The 16,280-nt window shown below is 43.2% G+C and overlaps 1 pseudogene; it reads right to left on the bottom strand.

Annotated features, from left to right (window-relative positions):
- Positions 1 to 420: 420 nt before the first annotated feature.
- LOC143526793 (uncharacterized) lies at positions 421 to 2,053 on the bottom strand (annotated as a pseudogene).
- Between the last annotated feature and the right edge of the window lie 14,227 nt (positions 2,054 to 16,280).

Here is a 16,280-nt window from a genome sequence, read left to right as displayed (position 1 = left end):
AATAACAACTTTCAGCTGTTTGCTGTTAGTCGTTGCAAAGTTCGCGTATTCTCAAAGAAAACCGGAGAGAGAGAAATGATGGAGCCTCTCTTTAATAGGTCTAACCTATGTGTCGGTCAAACCAGAGAGAGAGAGAGATGAATGGCTGTTCAGGGTATTTAAACACCTGAACTGTAGACACACCCTTACTTCCGTCAAAGCAAGCTTGTTCCATGTGTTGCCAGTGGTACTGCCACCTGCTGGTTTAGCATGGTACCTACACTGCGATGTTGTCCAGGAATCGCAACTGTCTCCCCAGATCAACCAAGAGCTGCCAGTCCCTTGCTGTTGTGAGCAGGCCCCCTTGAATCTTCTTGGAGGGTTGAGGTTTAACTCCTGCCCGGACAAAGGCAATAGTGTTCTTGGTTGGTTGTTGCTGTTTCATATCCGGTTGTTGATGCCGGTGTAGATGGTGTCTGCTATTACCCGCAGGACCTGGTCATGGCGCCAGCGATACCGCCCATCTCCCAAGGCCTTTGGGCAACAGCTCAGGATGTGTTCTAAGGATCCCGCCCTCTGGCAAAGCTGGCATTTAGTTGAGTCTGTTAGGCCCCAGGTAAACAGGTTAGCAGGGCTTGGGAGGATATCATATACCGATTGGACAAGATACTTGAAATGATGCGGCTCTGCCTTCCACAGATCAGACTTAACCAGCATATTCATTGCAAGGGCAAACAGGGACACAGAGATCAAGCAGCCGGCGATGATGCCTTTTTCCAGATGATGCCAGTCTGATGCTAATGCCCCAGAGGACACCCTCGGGCTAAAATGGTCATAATAGTTGAGGATGAGATGGCGCACCTTCTCTGGAACATGGTATTTACTCAGGGACAATTCCACCAACTTATGTGGTATTAACCCGTGAGCATTGGCAAGGTCCAGCCAAAGTACTGCCAGATCTCCCCTGCCCTCCCTAGCTTCACGTATCAGGTGGGTCACTACGCCAGTGTGCTCAATACAACCTGGGACTCCTTGGACTCCGCCTTTTTGCACAGAGGTGTCAATGTAGGAGTTCAACAGAAATCTTGCAAGGCAGTTGGAGACGATCTTGAAGAAGGCCTTGCACTCTGTGCTGAGAAGGGATATTGTTCTGAACTGCTTGATGTCCTTAACGTTCTCCTCCTTGGGGATCCATACTCCCTCTGCATACTTCCACTGCTGGAGTACTTTACCTCTTTTCCAGATAACTGAAGATCTTCCATAGGCGTTCCAGCAGACGGGGGCAATGTTTGAAGAACTATGGAACCCCACTTGGGCCTGGTGCAGATGCTGCTCTGGAAGCTTTGATGACGTCTTTCACTTCCTTCAGGGTGGGTGCGCTACTGTCAAATGGGGTGCTAGGTTCAGGAGAGCATACAAGGCCTTCACAGTGGCCGAGATCTTGGTCTCTCATGCTGTCGCTATAGGTGTTGCTTAAGTAGCGGTTGATGTCTTCCTTCGGACATGAGAGCTGACCACTGCATTTCTCTCACAGCAGCTTCTTTGCGAAGCCAAATGGGTTTTAGATGAAGGCATTGCGTTTTCGAGCCCTCTCCTTGCCCCTCTTTCTGTGCCACTCGGCCCGACGGAGGATGAGTAGCTTCTCCCTCACCACACCCCTCAGTTCTGCCAAGCCTTCCTTCTCCTCGTCATTAGCCTTCTTATACTGGCTCCTTAATATCCTCAGCTCCTTTCTGAGTTGAGAGATCTTCTTCTCATGCCGGTTTGGAATTGGTGCTGTTGTAGTCTTGGTGGGATGATGTTCCTTGATGACAAACCTGTCTGATGCAATGCGTATTAGGAATGTGCTCATAGTTCTGAGCCTCTGCTCTACATCACCCTTCGGTGTTACTTCAAGGGCTGAATCAACATCTACATCAAACTCCTGCCACTCTGACTCCTTATTGGCAGTGGGCCACAAAATCTGACGATGTTCTGATGATCTGCTTTGGGGTGTCGCAGATAGTGCGTGGAGGCTTTGGGCACTGTGGGGTATCTCTGGGCCTGGATCCTCCTCCGTCTCACCAGATGCCATACTGGTTACTGGCACTGTGCGTTGCACTACAGGACTCCTTAGGCAGCGCATCTTGATCTGATGTATCTTTAGGCCTGTCAGATTTTTGCAGACCTTGCCACATTTGCAGACTGCACTCGTAGTCAAATGTCCATTTGCTGTCGTTACCAGAAAATCTGTCCGTTTGGGGTGCTCATTCCCCCCCCCCCTCTCTTGGGCACCCCTGGGGGTATAACTCTTTAGGGTTCATCATAGCGTTGTTCGGGTGCTCCCTCGCAGGAGCTGCAGCTTGGGATGCTACCCCTCCCTGCCCCAGTTGCCGTCTCTTCGAGCTGTTTACAGTGTGACTTAAAATAATAATAATAAAAATAAAAATAATAATAAAAATATAAATAAACTGTCACTTAACACTCATGCAGTGTTCCAATCAAATCTTCAAATCTCCAGACAGATTTTCAACCCTCCTCTCTAGACTACCATAAATTTCATCTTTCTGTCATGATGCTGCATGACTTTGTTCACAAATGAAATCTGAACAGATCAAATTAATCATAAATATATTTAGAAAGATTTGTGGGTTTTATGGAACTTATATACACCCATGGTGTTCCTGGTCAAAAATGACCGGTCATTGGAAAAGAATAGGTACGACTACTACTAGTGTAAAGAACAGAGTATCTACTCTCACGAATTGACTCTCCTTTCTCACACCGCAAAATGCAGATGTCTTTGACCACACACACACACACACACACACACACACACACACACACACACACACACACAGAGAGACCTTATGCCCTTATGCTTATATTAAGCTTCCATGACAACCTCCGCAACCTGTTGATGATACAGATATTATCCCACGGAAACCACACCAGTTGAAAAAGAATATTACAACATTATAAACTTTCTCACAGCTCTGGTATGTTAAACTTTTTTTTAGACCTTACTCACAGTTCAGTCTGTGACAGCACAGTAGCCAAGAGACAATAACAATAACGAGGGGCGGAGAACAAGGCAGGGGTGTGAAAACAGAGACAACTAGGAATTTCAAAATAAAAAGACACTCAAACACAGAGAACAAAACAAAAGACAAGACTGACGGGGGAGGCAGGACCACGTGACAACCCCCTCCAAGGCGGGCGGCTCCGAGGCGCGCAACGGAAACCAAAAAAAAAACCCAACATCAAGCACAGACAGGAGGAACTAAACCAAGAACTGGAGACGAAAGACACGCAGGGGCCTGTGGCGAAGGCACTGAGGAGGACACACCAGAAACAGAGGACCTAGGGGCAATAACAGAAGGCACAGAGGACAAATGGCCAGGGGACACAAACACAGGAGTGGAAACAGGCTGAGGGGGACAGGCAAACGGCAACTCGGGAGACTGGACAGGGCTAGGGCGAGCAACAGACACCGGGGAAGCAGGATCTAAACAGGGAACAGGGAACGAGACAGAGACAAAAATACTCAACACAATAGACACATGAACAGACACATTCTTATCATTCTTATCAGTATTAGACTATGGTGATATAATTTATATGCATTCTTCACAATTGCTATTGAAAAAGCTGGATGTTTTATATCACTCTGCTCTGCGTTTTATTACAGGAACAGCAAATAGGACTCATCACTGCTTGCTACAGTTGTGATCAAATTTATTCAACCCCCACTGAAATAAAGTGTTTTGGCTAGTTTGACATTGATTTTGATCATTTCAGTCATCTTATTTACAATTATATCAAAGAGGCACTTATAAATTAGACAAACATAACATAATATTTATGATGGAATAACCACAAATGTCTTTACTGTGCTCACATCATTATCAGTTTTATTCAACCCCCTAGTGACATTATTTTTTAGTACTTAGTACAACATCCTTTTCCAGTTATGACAGCTTTCAAGCGTGAAGCATAGCTTGACACAAGTGTCTTGCAGCGACCTATGGGTATCTTAGCCCATTCTTCATGGGCAAAAGCCTCCAGTTCAGTCACATTCTTAGGCTTGCGCACTGCAACTGCCTTCTTTAGGTCCCACCAGAGGTTCTCAATTGGATTTAAGTCTGGTGATTGCGATGGCCACTCTAGAATGTTCCAGCCTTTCATGTTCAACCATGCTCTAGTGGACTTGGATGTGTGCTTCGGATCATTGTCCTGTTGGAAGGTCCAACGTCTCCCAAGCCGCAGGTTTGTGACTGACTCCATCACATTTTCCTCCAAGATCTCCTGGTACTGAAGGGAATTCATGGTACCCTGCACACGTTGAAGCTTTCCTGTACCATTAGAAGCAAAACAGCCCCAAAGCATAATTGACCCCCCGCCATGCTTCACAGTAGGCAAGGTGTTCTTTTGTTCATAAGCCTGGTTCTTCCTTCTCCAAACATAGCGCTGGTCCATTGTCCCAAACAGTTCTAATTTAGTTTCATCTGACCACAGTACACTGTTCCAAAACCTTTGTGGCTTGTCCACATGACTTTTGGCATACTACAGTCGACTTTTCTTGTTCTTTGGAGTCAGCAAGGGGGTGCGTCTGGGCGTTCTGGCATGGAGGTCTTCGTTATGCAGTGCGCGCCTTATTGTCTGAGCTGAAACTTCAGTGCCCACATCTGACAGGTCTTTTTTCAGTTCCTTAGCAGTCACTCGGGGATTTTTCTCCACATTACGCTTCAGGTAGCGCACAGCAGTCGCGGTCAGGATCTTCTTTCTGCCACGACCAGGTAACGTTTCCACTGTGCCCTTTAACTTGAACTTGCGAATGATACTTCCGATAGTGTCTCTTGGAATATTTAACAACTTCGCAATCTTTTTATATCCATTGCCATTCTTGTGAAGAGCAATAACCTCTTCTCTTGTCTTCTGGGACCATTCTCTTGCCTTCACCATGCTTGAAAACACACCAGTAGATGTCTAGAAGGAGCTGAGTATCACAGTCCTTTTAAATCTGCCTAATTGGTGCTTATCATGCTTGATTGCTGCTCGTTGACATCCACAGATGTTTTCAATACCTGATGGAAAACACTGGAATGAACCTCTGTTCTTAGGAGTGGTAGTCGTAAAGGGGTTGAATAATTGTGTCAATGAAGAAATCACAAAAAGGCCATTTAATACTTTATGACAAAAAAATTGATGCTATCTTAGTTGCATTTAGTTCTTTAACAAGTCCTTGTAAGATTTCATTATGAACACAATTACAAATGTGCACTGAATTCCATAAAACCCTTCGCAGCATTGGGGGTTGAATAAATTTGATCACAACTGTATATGATATGGTGCAATGGTCCTCTCTTTTAGAAGAAAGTTTCACTTTCTGACTTTTACTTTGAAAGCATTATTGGGTAACTTGCCACAATATATCTCAAAATTGCTTTCTTTACACACTAGTACATACAGTTTACGGTCAACAAATAAGTTATTATTAATTGTACCCTTGTGTTTGTGTATAAGAACAGCACCGGCGCCCGTATTGCTAGCATCCACTTCCAGCTTAAAAGGTCGTGAGTGATCCGGAGTCACAAGAACAGGTGTGCTGCATAACAGGGTTTTTACCAAATTGAAAGCTCGCTGACATTCCAGCGACCACACAAATACAGCAGTTTTACCAAGCATGTTAGTAAGAGGCACTACGATCGAGGAGAAGTTTCGACAAAAACAACGATAAAAGCCGGCCATACCCAAAAATCGCCGTAGCTGTCGTATATCCTGAAGAACAGGGAAATCGACAATAGCCTGAACCTTGGCATCTAGGGGACGGACTTTGCCATTTCCGACCAGTTTCCCCAGATAGATCACCTCACTGCGACCGAACTCACATTTCTCCAGATTTAAAACCAAAGAAGCGTCTCGTAGCGTCTCGTAAAACTCCACGGTTTTATGTGTTAGGACAAACTCATCAGCGGAAGTGGCCGCCACTGCCACACTACAGGCTTTCTGTTCATTTAAGTAAATCACCATATTCTCAGGAAGACAATTCTTGAACTCCTCGATCAGGATTAACTCCTTTAACTGCTCAAACGTTGTGACGTTACTGGCGGTACACCATTTCTCGAATAATAAAGTCTTCTCCCTCGCAAAGTCAGTGTATGTCTGGTTGGGGTTCTTTACTAAGCCTCTAAAATTCTGTCGGTATGCCTCAGGCACCAACTCATAGGCCCTCAGCACAGCTGCTTTTACCATGTCGTAATCCATGCTTTGTGTTAGTGACAGAGAGGAACATGCCTCCTGAGCCTTCCCAGTCAGTTTACACTGAAGCATAAGAGACCACAGTTCCTTGGGCCACTGAAGTGTTGTTGCAATCCGCTCAAAGATGGAAAAATAAGCATCAACCTCCTGCTCCCTAAATGCAGGAACCAAACGGATCTGTCGACTAACATCAAAAGACGCAGGGGCGGAGACAGAACGAGGTAAGGGTACCGGTATATCTCTTTGCGCTCTCGGGGGGCACGTATGAGGCTCTGGGGTACTTCCCGGAATAGGACTGCCTGCAGCCGACGGAGCAGTCTTACGTGGTAATGGAACAGGTCGCCCAGCATCCATAGCCAGCCGTTTCCATGCAATTTCCTTATCCGCCTCAATCTGCAAAGCACGAACACGTAATAACTCAGCCTCGCGCTCCTGTCGCTTTATCTCCAACTCTAGTTCTTTTAACTTTATCGCAAGCATAGGATCAGTCACAGAAACACCCAACACAGAATCTACATGTACACTACCTACCCGTTCACCGGCGTCATCCGCTACGGACTCACCCGGCAGCGGAAGCAAACCAGCTGGTACACTTGGAACGCCACCGCGATCAGGCAAAATGCCGTCGCGCACAAGACTATGCTCCAAAGCCTGCTTAATGTCCCTCTTTGAAGCATCCCGCGGTACGGTCACATTAAAAAACTCAGCAATGAGAAGGAGATCCGCCTTCCGGCACTTATCAAATTGCTCCAGGGTAGGAAACAATGAAAACTCCGTCAAGTCAAAATGCGCCATAACAACTAGCACACTAAACACACCACCCCACCGCCACAAGAAAGAACACCAACCAGACAAACCAAACAAAAGAAAACCGGGGAAAAACACCAAAACGGAGGACGAGCCCCCAAACTACAAAACAAACAGCGGCCTACCCTACCTGGTGCTAAGCAACATCCATGAATCATAACTAACAACAAAACAATGAATAAAATGAAACACCATAAACAACATACAACTACGCAAAACAAAGACACAGTCCACCACACACGGAAAATGGGGCAGTCTAACAACTCTTAACACCGGTTAGCTGATGTATATCACAATCATCCCAAACAGGGAGAACAAACGAGGAGAGCCTGCCACTCTCTCCTGCCGTCCGTACTTCCAGGAAGCCTTTTGTAGCTGTGGACTCGTCAGGCACCGCCCAGAACCATGTGACACCATAATCACGGGTGCACCTGCAAGAGATTACAACACCACACAGTAACAACTCATCACGCTCCCTTGGGAGAACAGCACAATCATACAGCAACAACTCATCACGCTCCCGTAAGAGAACAGTACTATGTGTACAGTAATAACTCATCACATTAGGACCTAACACCTCAATAAGGACTGATTTGGGCAAGACATCCTTCTCACACTATGCGGCATATGCCTGGAATGAACTCCAGAACACATTGCATTTAGAGACACTTCCTCCTGTCATTATTTTTAAAAACCTCTTAAAATCAACTCTTACAGAGCATTGCCATTGCTTTTAAATATGATGCCCATGAGTCTATTTCTTTAAAATGTATTGTCAGTTGTGTTTATGAGAATTGTCTTGTTTTAGTTGTTTTCTTTTTCCTTAGTGTATGTTGCATGTTTTAGTTTCATTCATATTTTATTTCTTTATTTGATTTTGTAGTTTGATTTTTGTCTTCAGTCCTCTTGCAGTTCTGTCCTGTGTCTTTGTATTTTTTATTTTAAATGTTTAACTTGCTGCCTGCCACTCTTGGCCAGGACTCCCTGGAAGAAGAGCCATTGTGGCTCAATGGGACTTTTTCCTGGTTAAACAAGGGTTAAAAAAATAAACAGTGGTGGACGAAGTACACCAATTATGTACTTGAGTAAAAGTACAGTTACCTTGCATTGAATATTACTCAAGTAAAAGTAAAAGTATTCACCTCAATTTTTTACTTGAGTAGAAGTACAAAAGTATCTGCCTTCAAAAATACTTAAGTATTAAAAGTAAAAGTAAAAACCTTTTTTTTCTTAGCGTCACATCAAAACCCCTAGGCCTACTCGATCAAAAGGTGAACAGGAAACAGTGCCTTACATTTTCCTAGCAAACACAAAATACACAAAACTAGCCTATATTATCCTCACGACATTCATCTCCAAACTTTATCCATATTAATAATTCACACTAGAAAGGTAGACAAGTGGACAAACAGTTTTATATAAAAACATAATTCACCACCAAACAGAACAATAATTTCGAACCGGCCACTTCAGTCCAGCGTGGGGGACTTTTTCTGAGGTTCTACGTTGTCCACCACATGGCGGGACAGGGAAGCTAGAAGCTCTAGCACCTAGAACTAGAACTGTGTGCAGCCCTACCAACTGAACTCATAATATTAAACTGGGCCGAATAATTAATATAATAATAATCAGAGTTGCCAACTCTCACGCAATGAGCGTGAGACACACGCATTGACTGTCTTTACCAGAGACCGTTTTCACTCGCACTACACTTCACATACATCCGATTTCTCACACCGAAAAAAAATCTAGTTTATTTACCTCTGATCTACATCTATGATTCAATGAGTTACTAGTTCGCTGTGGCGCCAACCACTGGCGATCGATCGCGACATAATACTTAATTTGTGCCCAACAATTTACACTCGCCGCCACCCCCCCCCGCCAACATTTTACACACATGCCGCCGCCCCGCCCCTCAACCCTGATAATAATAATTTTAATAATAATTTTAATAATTTTGCTTCGCTCATATTTACTTGCCTTCGCCTCCCTCATAGGAATAAATTGCGAAGTTCGCTTCGCTTGGCCAAATTCGCGTGAATGTGTCCCCGGCTTTAACGTTTGATGTGGGAGTCTCCTGTGTTAAACTGGCGCTTAGCATCTCCACAGATTGCAATTCGGGTACTAGCACACTGCTTTGGATAAAAGCATCTGTTAAATGTAGTGTACTTCAATGTGATATAATTAACAGGGGTATATAAACCTACTAATCTAATGGTGAACTTACTTCGACGTGTTTTTTCAAGTTTGACAGCGAGTTCATAAATGATGACAGCGATGTGTTCTTCGGAATGCAGAGGAGGAAAAGGAATAATTCTTCTTTTCGAGGAATACAAACACTTCGGCTAAATAAGGCCAGGGGTGTTGGGGGAAGACATCTGTTGCAGCCATGTCAGATACTCCATTTAGCGTACAAATCTTAATCTCTTACTGAGCGCTGATTGGTTATAGTCTGTGACACGGTAGACTTTTACCTTTCGGTATTTTATTAAACGTTGATTTAAAAATGAAAAAGGAACGAGATGTTTCTGTAAATGTAACGAAGTGAAAAGTACAAATTTTTGCTTTGAAATGTAGTGAAGTAAAAGTATAAAGTCTTACCAAATAAAAGTACTTGAGTAAAGTACAGATACATGGAAATGTTACTTAAGTACAGTAACGAAATACATTTACTTAGTTACTGTCCACCACTGAAAATAAATAAATAAAAATAAAAAACAGGAACAAAATGGGTGACAACCCTAGGAACAGACACGGGCACAGGGACAGAAACAACGACACCAGAGACAGAAATGGGCACGGGCACATGAACAATGACAGCATCACGCACAGAGACAGGGAACAGAACAAAATCAGGCACAGAACAGGGCAAAAATGGGGACATAGGCACAGACGGGGAACCAACTCTAGAGTGAGCAAAAACAACATCAACATCGGGCCCACAGGTGGGCGGAACAGTCACTGCGGGCCCCGTGAGGGCACAAGAAACAGAAGTAGGCCCCAGGCGGGCCCCAGGAACAACAGGCGGCAGTGACCCCTTCCGGGTCGCGGGAATAGCAGTCCCACCAGGATTTCGCGGGCCTTTTTTGTGATTGTTGCGGGCTAAAATGTTTGATGTTGCGGGTGTTTTAAAAAAAAAATTGCGATGGAAGTTGCGGTGTTTTTGCTTTTTTGTGAGTACATTACAATAGCAGAACTCTCAAGCTCAATGCGTGAGACTTGAGAGCCCTGACAATAGGGAGTAAATGTTGTATGGTTTCCTCTATTTAGTAGTCCAGTTTAATTATCTATTTACCTATTTATTCAGGGTTGCCAACTTTTCAAGATCGCTTGGAGTGAGATTTGAACCTGGACGGGGTGGCGAACATTAATTGTTGACGGGGGGGGGGGGGGGGTTAGAGAACGTAAGTTGTTACCGGGCGGCCTGTAAAATGGATACAAATTAAGTATTATATCGAGATCGATCGCCAGTGGTTGGCGCCAGAGCGAACTAGTAACTCATAGATATGAATCAGAGATAAATAAACTTTATCTCTGACTTTAAACTTTATCTCAGTTTAAACTTATAAACTTTATCTCAGACCCTCGCCGCTTGCGTGCGCTGCAGCGACTTCGCGGGCTACCGTTGCATTGTGGGGAATGTAGTGTTTGTGCGTGCAAAACACCATCGGGCGGCTGTGGCCTGCGGGCCGGTTCTAATAGTAATTAAATATCATCCAGGGGGCCATCGATAATCAATTCGCGGGTCGGATCTGGACAGTTTATCCCCGCTTTCATGTAGTGTACCAGGATACTGCTTTTCCCGATCTTTTTGCCGTTATTTTCGTCGCTCATGCTGCTTTCAGTCTGCTCCTCTTGAACGTATATACGGAAGTAAGGCGGGAGTTTGTCAACGTCACATCAAGACGACATCAGTGATTGGTCAAATTTGCAGGAAAGTTGCGGTTATTGGCTGAAGTTGTAACACTGCCCTGAATTCGCGGGTTTTGCTTGAAGTTGCGTTGAAGTTGCAAATCGCAACATCGTGACTTTCTGGAGGGTCTGGAATAGGCGGCAGTGACCCCATCCATGCAGGCCTCTCCTGGGCCTCCGGCTGCGGGTGCGGGCCTCTCCTGGGCCTCCGGCTGCGGGTCTGGAGGCGCCTCCTGCTGCGTGTCTGGGGAACTCAGGATTGCCCCTGCGCCACCCCTCATCCTCCCCTCATCTTCAATGGGGTTGGACTGTGGAGACGTGAGGACCTGACACACAGGCTCCCAGCGCCCCCCCCCAAAAAAAGTCTTGGGATGGTCTGTCATACTGGTGGTGAAGACTTCTCCAGGAGGGGTTGTGTTAGCGCTGTCCAACTCAGACACGCTGTAAGGCCGGGGGACAACACCGGAAAAACATGCCTGTAAAAGCGAGAAAAAACCCTCCACCGTCCAGGCTTCCTTAGTCCTGTGGGTAAGGACAATGTTCGCCCATTTCAGCGCCTTTTCCACTAGTCTCGTCCTCATAAACAGAACGAGGACCATGTCTGGCGGCTGAGGGCACATTAAAAACTGGAAATAGGCCTTGCACTGCAACACAAAGCCATCAGCTAAATCCTCCTTACCATCGAATATGTCCGGGCAGTGAGTCAGTGAGGGCAGCGCAATAGGCCTACCCGTAGTGTCCAGGGCAAGACATGACTGTAAGCAGTCCAAATGTGCCAGGTAGTCCTCCACGTCCTTGGGAGGGGGTAGGCTAGGCACCGGCCTAACTCCAGCATCTGCTGCATCCATTGCGACGGTGGGTTATTCTGTAACGAACGGGCTGAGCAGGTAGGATGCAGATGCAGAGTTTTGGAGATTTTATATAAATGATTAACACAAAAGATAACAACTCATACAAAGACCAAAGAGAACAGGAAAGCTTAACACAAAAAGACACAGAGAGCATGGACTACATGAACAAAAACCATTAACGACTAGCACATAAAACTGGCAATTTACGACTGACAACATACAATAACCCACAACAACAGAGACCAAACCCAGGACTTAAATACACTGACTAAACAAGGGACCCAACAAGACACACCTGAAAACAATAACAAGGGGCGGAGAACAAGGCAGGGGTGTGAAAACAGAGACAACTAGGAATTTCAAAATAAAAGACACTCAAAAACAGGAACAAAACAAAAGACAAGACTGACAGGGGGGAGGCAGGACCACATGACAGGTAGACTCAGACAATGTACCAGAGGTGGGGACTCGAGTCACATGACTTGGACTCGATTCAGACTCGAGTCATTAATATTAAGACTTTTGACTTGACTTGAAAAAATATTCAGAGACTTAGACTTGACTTGGACTTTTACACCAATAACTTGGGACTTGAATTGGACTTGAACCTGTTTACTTGCAAAGACTTGATTTTTTTTACACCAAATCTAAATTTTAAAACGCATATTAATATTTATAAAGTGCGCCCCATTAATTTCATTTCCGTCCTTCTGACGCAGACCAGTCCTCTGCTTTTCCATACTCTGTACGTGTGTGTGCATGAGCTGCAGCACAACCAATCAAATGGGGGGTTGGCGAACGTAAATTTTTACCGGGCGGGGTGTAAAATGGACACAAATTAAGTATTATATCGCGATCGATCGATCGCCAGGGGTTGGTGCCAGAGCGAACTAGTAACTCATTGAATCATAGATGTGGATCAGAGGTAAATAAACTAGATTTTTTTCCGTCGTGAGAAATCGGACGTGTGGCGTGAGAGCGTGTGAAGACGGTCAAATGCGTGTGTCTCACGCTCAATGCGTGAGAGTTGGCAACCCTGGGTTCTGTATCTGAACTCGGGGAAGAGAGCCTCTCTCTGTCACCATCATAATATCCAGTTCTATCTCAGCATGGATTGTGTATTTGAAGACATCTACGTCGAGAAAAAAATATATTGACAAAAGTGGAGCGAGTTTTCAGCTATGGGGACATCATTCATCGTGCACAAATGACATACAGACTTTTGGCCAGGAAATGCAATGCAGAATAGTTTACTGAAATGTCTAAAGTTGCAGATTCCTGTTAATTGTTCAGTTCTTATATTTGTTTGTCTTGTGTCACTCACACATGTTCTCCAAGAAACCAGATAAGAGAAGAGAGGGAAAATGCTGTTATGGTTCTTTGTATTGTACTGTGAAAATATCAGCACTTTTTATTTGAACATGGAGTTCTACTTATGACTTTTTCACAGAATATTTATTTCTGGAAAATTGTAGTTTAAAGTATGAATATTTTTGCAGCTAAGTTTAACAAATTGAACTGTGCAATAAAGAGGTGTAATTTAAATTTTTTTTAATACTTCGTGTTTTCAGTTGCACATGTTTTATCAAGATTTGAGGAGAATACAGATTTTAAAAAGAACGCATGTCTATTATTTACATTTAAAATATACCTGCAACATTGGTAAAAAAAAAAAAAAAAAGACTCGAAAGGACTTGAAATTCCAAGTTTCAGACTTGGGACTTGACTTGAGTGTCTTTGCTTGAGACTTGACTCGGGACTTGAGGTATAAAGACTTGGACTTACTTGAGACTTGCAAAACACTGACTTGGTCCCACCTCTGCAATGTACAACTACATAAACTAATACAGGGTCACTTAAACTAACAAAACACATAATCAAATACATAATCAACAACAGCATGTCATAACACTTACACATAACGCGTATTATTAACGGAGCCGCGGGGGCTCATGGGAAGTAGCGCCGTCCCCCAGTGGACCGACGCTACACAATTTTCCAGACTTTAAGCAGAAAAGCTTTACATTTTCTCAAAAATCAACAGTGTGCCTTATGTGTGCACTGAATTTAAAAATCTGTCCCTGACACAGATACGTAATGTGTACAGTACGTACGCTGGCAGCGATAAACTAATCAGAGAACATTACGTAATTGAGCAAAGAACCGGAGCCAGGAGAAGCGTCTCTACAGTCACCATTCAACTGAAGGCAGCAATGATAACACAAGACTTGAATATCGAAAACTTTTAAGTGCACCTTATGGTTCAGAAAATACGATATTCCTTATATGTATAAATTTTTGACCCAAATTTACAAAGACAATTTCTAAAATGGCAGTATATTGTCCTATATTTCAACATGCTTTACCATACACTGGCCATATTTTTAGCATTTTCTTTCTGTAGAAATCAAGGTGCAATTTTGCTGATTGATGAATGGTTTTCACTGTAAATTGAAATGTAGGCTACTCATCAGCAAAATCTGTAATTTAGACTGAATATATTTTTTATTTTTAGGGTAAATCCTTGTTTACTGCATTACGGAATTTTCCAATATATTTTACCTAAAATATTGAAATTAGTGTTAAAAATGTGTGCTTTCTACATATTATGACTGTAAAAATTAATTTTATATACTGTTTATTTTAAACTATTAAGTAAACTATTGCATCTGTTACAGTGATACACTGTTTTCTACTTTATGATCTTTTACTGTTGCTATTTTAGAGTTTATCCCAGCTAACAAAAAAACATCCCGAGGACGTCCCATGAACCAACACTGCGAACGTCCTCTGGACGTTTTTTTGTAGGGTCGCCAAAATGTTACAGGGGATGTTCAGGAGACATTACAAAGGACGTTTGTAGGACCACCTGGAAACATCCAGAGAACAATGATCAGACGTTTAAGGAACGTCCTTTAAACGTCTCTTATGTGTTAAATTGTTTAGGTCTACTTCTTATGTTACTTCTAAAACAACTTAGATTTTATAGATTTAGTAAATCGAGGTATTGTATATGGAATAAAGATGAACACACAAGAAGTGATGGGCTGTAAACAAGTTATTATTTTTAATTTGAAATGCGAAAAAAGATCTTGTATCGTGTCTGATGTGCGCATTTTGAGCGCTGTTTCAAGCCTCCTTTTCACGTGTTTCTTGGGGTGAAGACTAAAATAGACAAAGATACACGTTTGTTAACATTTAATTTTGTGACCTCTGGTTATAATAAAGTGTTCAATAAACAAAGTAATTTGAACGTTTTGCCTGAAGAACATCAGCTACTCAAATCTATCAAATGCTAACCTAGCTAGGTAGCTATAGTTGGCATTAACTTGCTAATGTAGCTAGCTACTTATAGCGAATGCTATCGTTGGCTGTTGTTATCTGTGACTGAGACCATCAACATCAGTTAACCTTACTATTGAAGTCTTAATGCGGTTGATACTACTTAATACTATTGAAGTCTTAATCCTCCCCAGGACGTTCGCTGTTTACTGGGATTACCGTAAATTCAACAAACATTTTTTACAGTGTACATACAAATCCAGAAAATGAATCCAGAATCCACGCACACTTCTTTTGTACATCCCAATCAACGCCCCCCTATAAATATGCAAATTAATTTAAATTTGCCCTGCACCGGAGAAATTTCCTCTCTGAGCTATCACAAACCATGTCTAAATGGGGAAAGAAGAGGAATTTCACCGAATGTGAAACAGTGGGGAACCATCAGGGCCCTCTAAGCCCTCTCAGAGGGCCGTAAATATTCTTAAAACATAAATATATATAATATAATTTATCCAATTTTATTTGATCTATTTACAGTTTGACAATCGACATCTAAAAAATTACAGAAATATAAGCAAATAAATTATTAAACCGTTTCTAATCAATCTGTGTTGGAAGGTGAGGGGAAGGGTGTGAGCCTGTGTCTCCCCCTATCAGGACTGTGATGCCCGCTGTTAGTTTACAGAGGGCCTGGCAGGTATAATTCAGCGCAATACCAGTTTCAAATGACAGTAAAATTGACCAATCATATCTTCCGTCTTAATGGGCGTGCTTAACTGTATGATAATTTCCGCCCACTGTGGCGACGCTAGCTGTCGTTAGCATACCACCGCTAGCTAGTTTCAATTCATTCCTTTGATGCCCTCGTGCGCGTTGTTTATATATTCCGCTCCTGAGGAACACGGAGCTGTGAACCTTATTTTGTTGGAACCTTATTTTGCTTAAGAAGTTATGTAGTACATATGTTATTGTTTATTGCGTTTTTAAAGCTGTACTGTCATCTCAATTTTTTTTATTGCAGTTAATTAGGAAAGGAAACTAATTTTTTTCGAGGCACAAGAGGCAGAGAATTTTGTCTCAAGCGTACGCACACGGTGAGCAACTAACATGCCCGTTTGCTCAGCTAGTTGCTCACTGTGTGTGGGGGGCTTTACAGATTGTTCATCAGTGAACGTTCATCACGCCATCAGCGTCATTTAAACC

The sequence above is a fragment of the Brachyhypopomus gauderio genome, chromosome 1 (genome assembly GCF_052324685.1).
Source record: "Brachyhypopomus gauderio isolate BG-103 chromosome 1, BGAUD_0.2, whole genome shotgun sequence".
NCBI lineage: Eukaryota > Metazoa > Chordata > Actinopteri > Gymnotiformes > Hypopomidae > Brachyhypopomus > Brachyhypopomus gauderio.
This window is presented reverse-complemented; position numbering and strand designations above follow the sequence as displayed.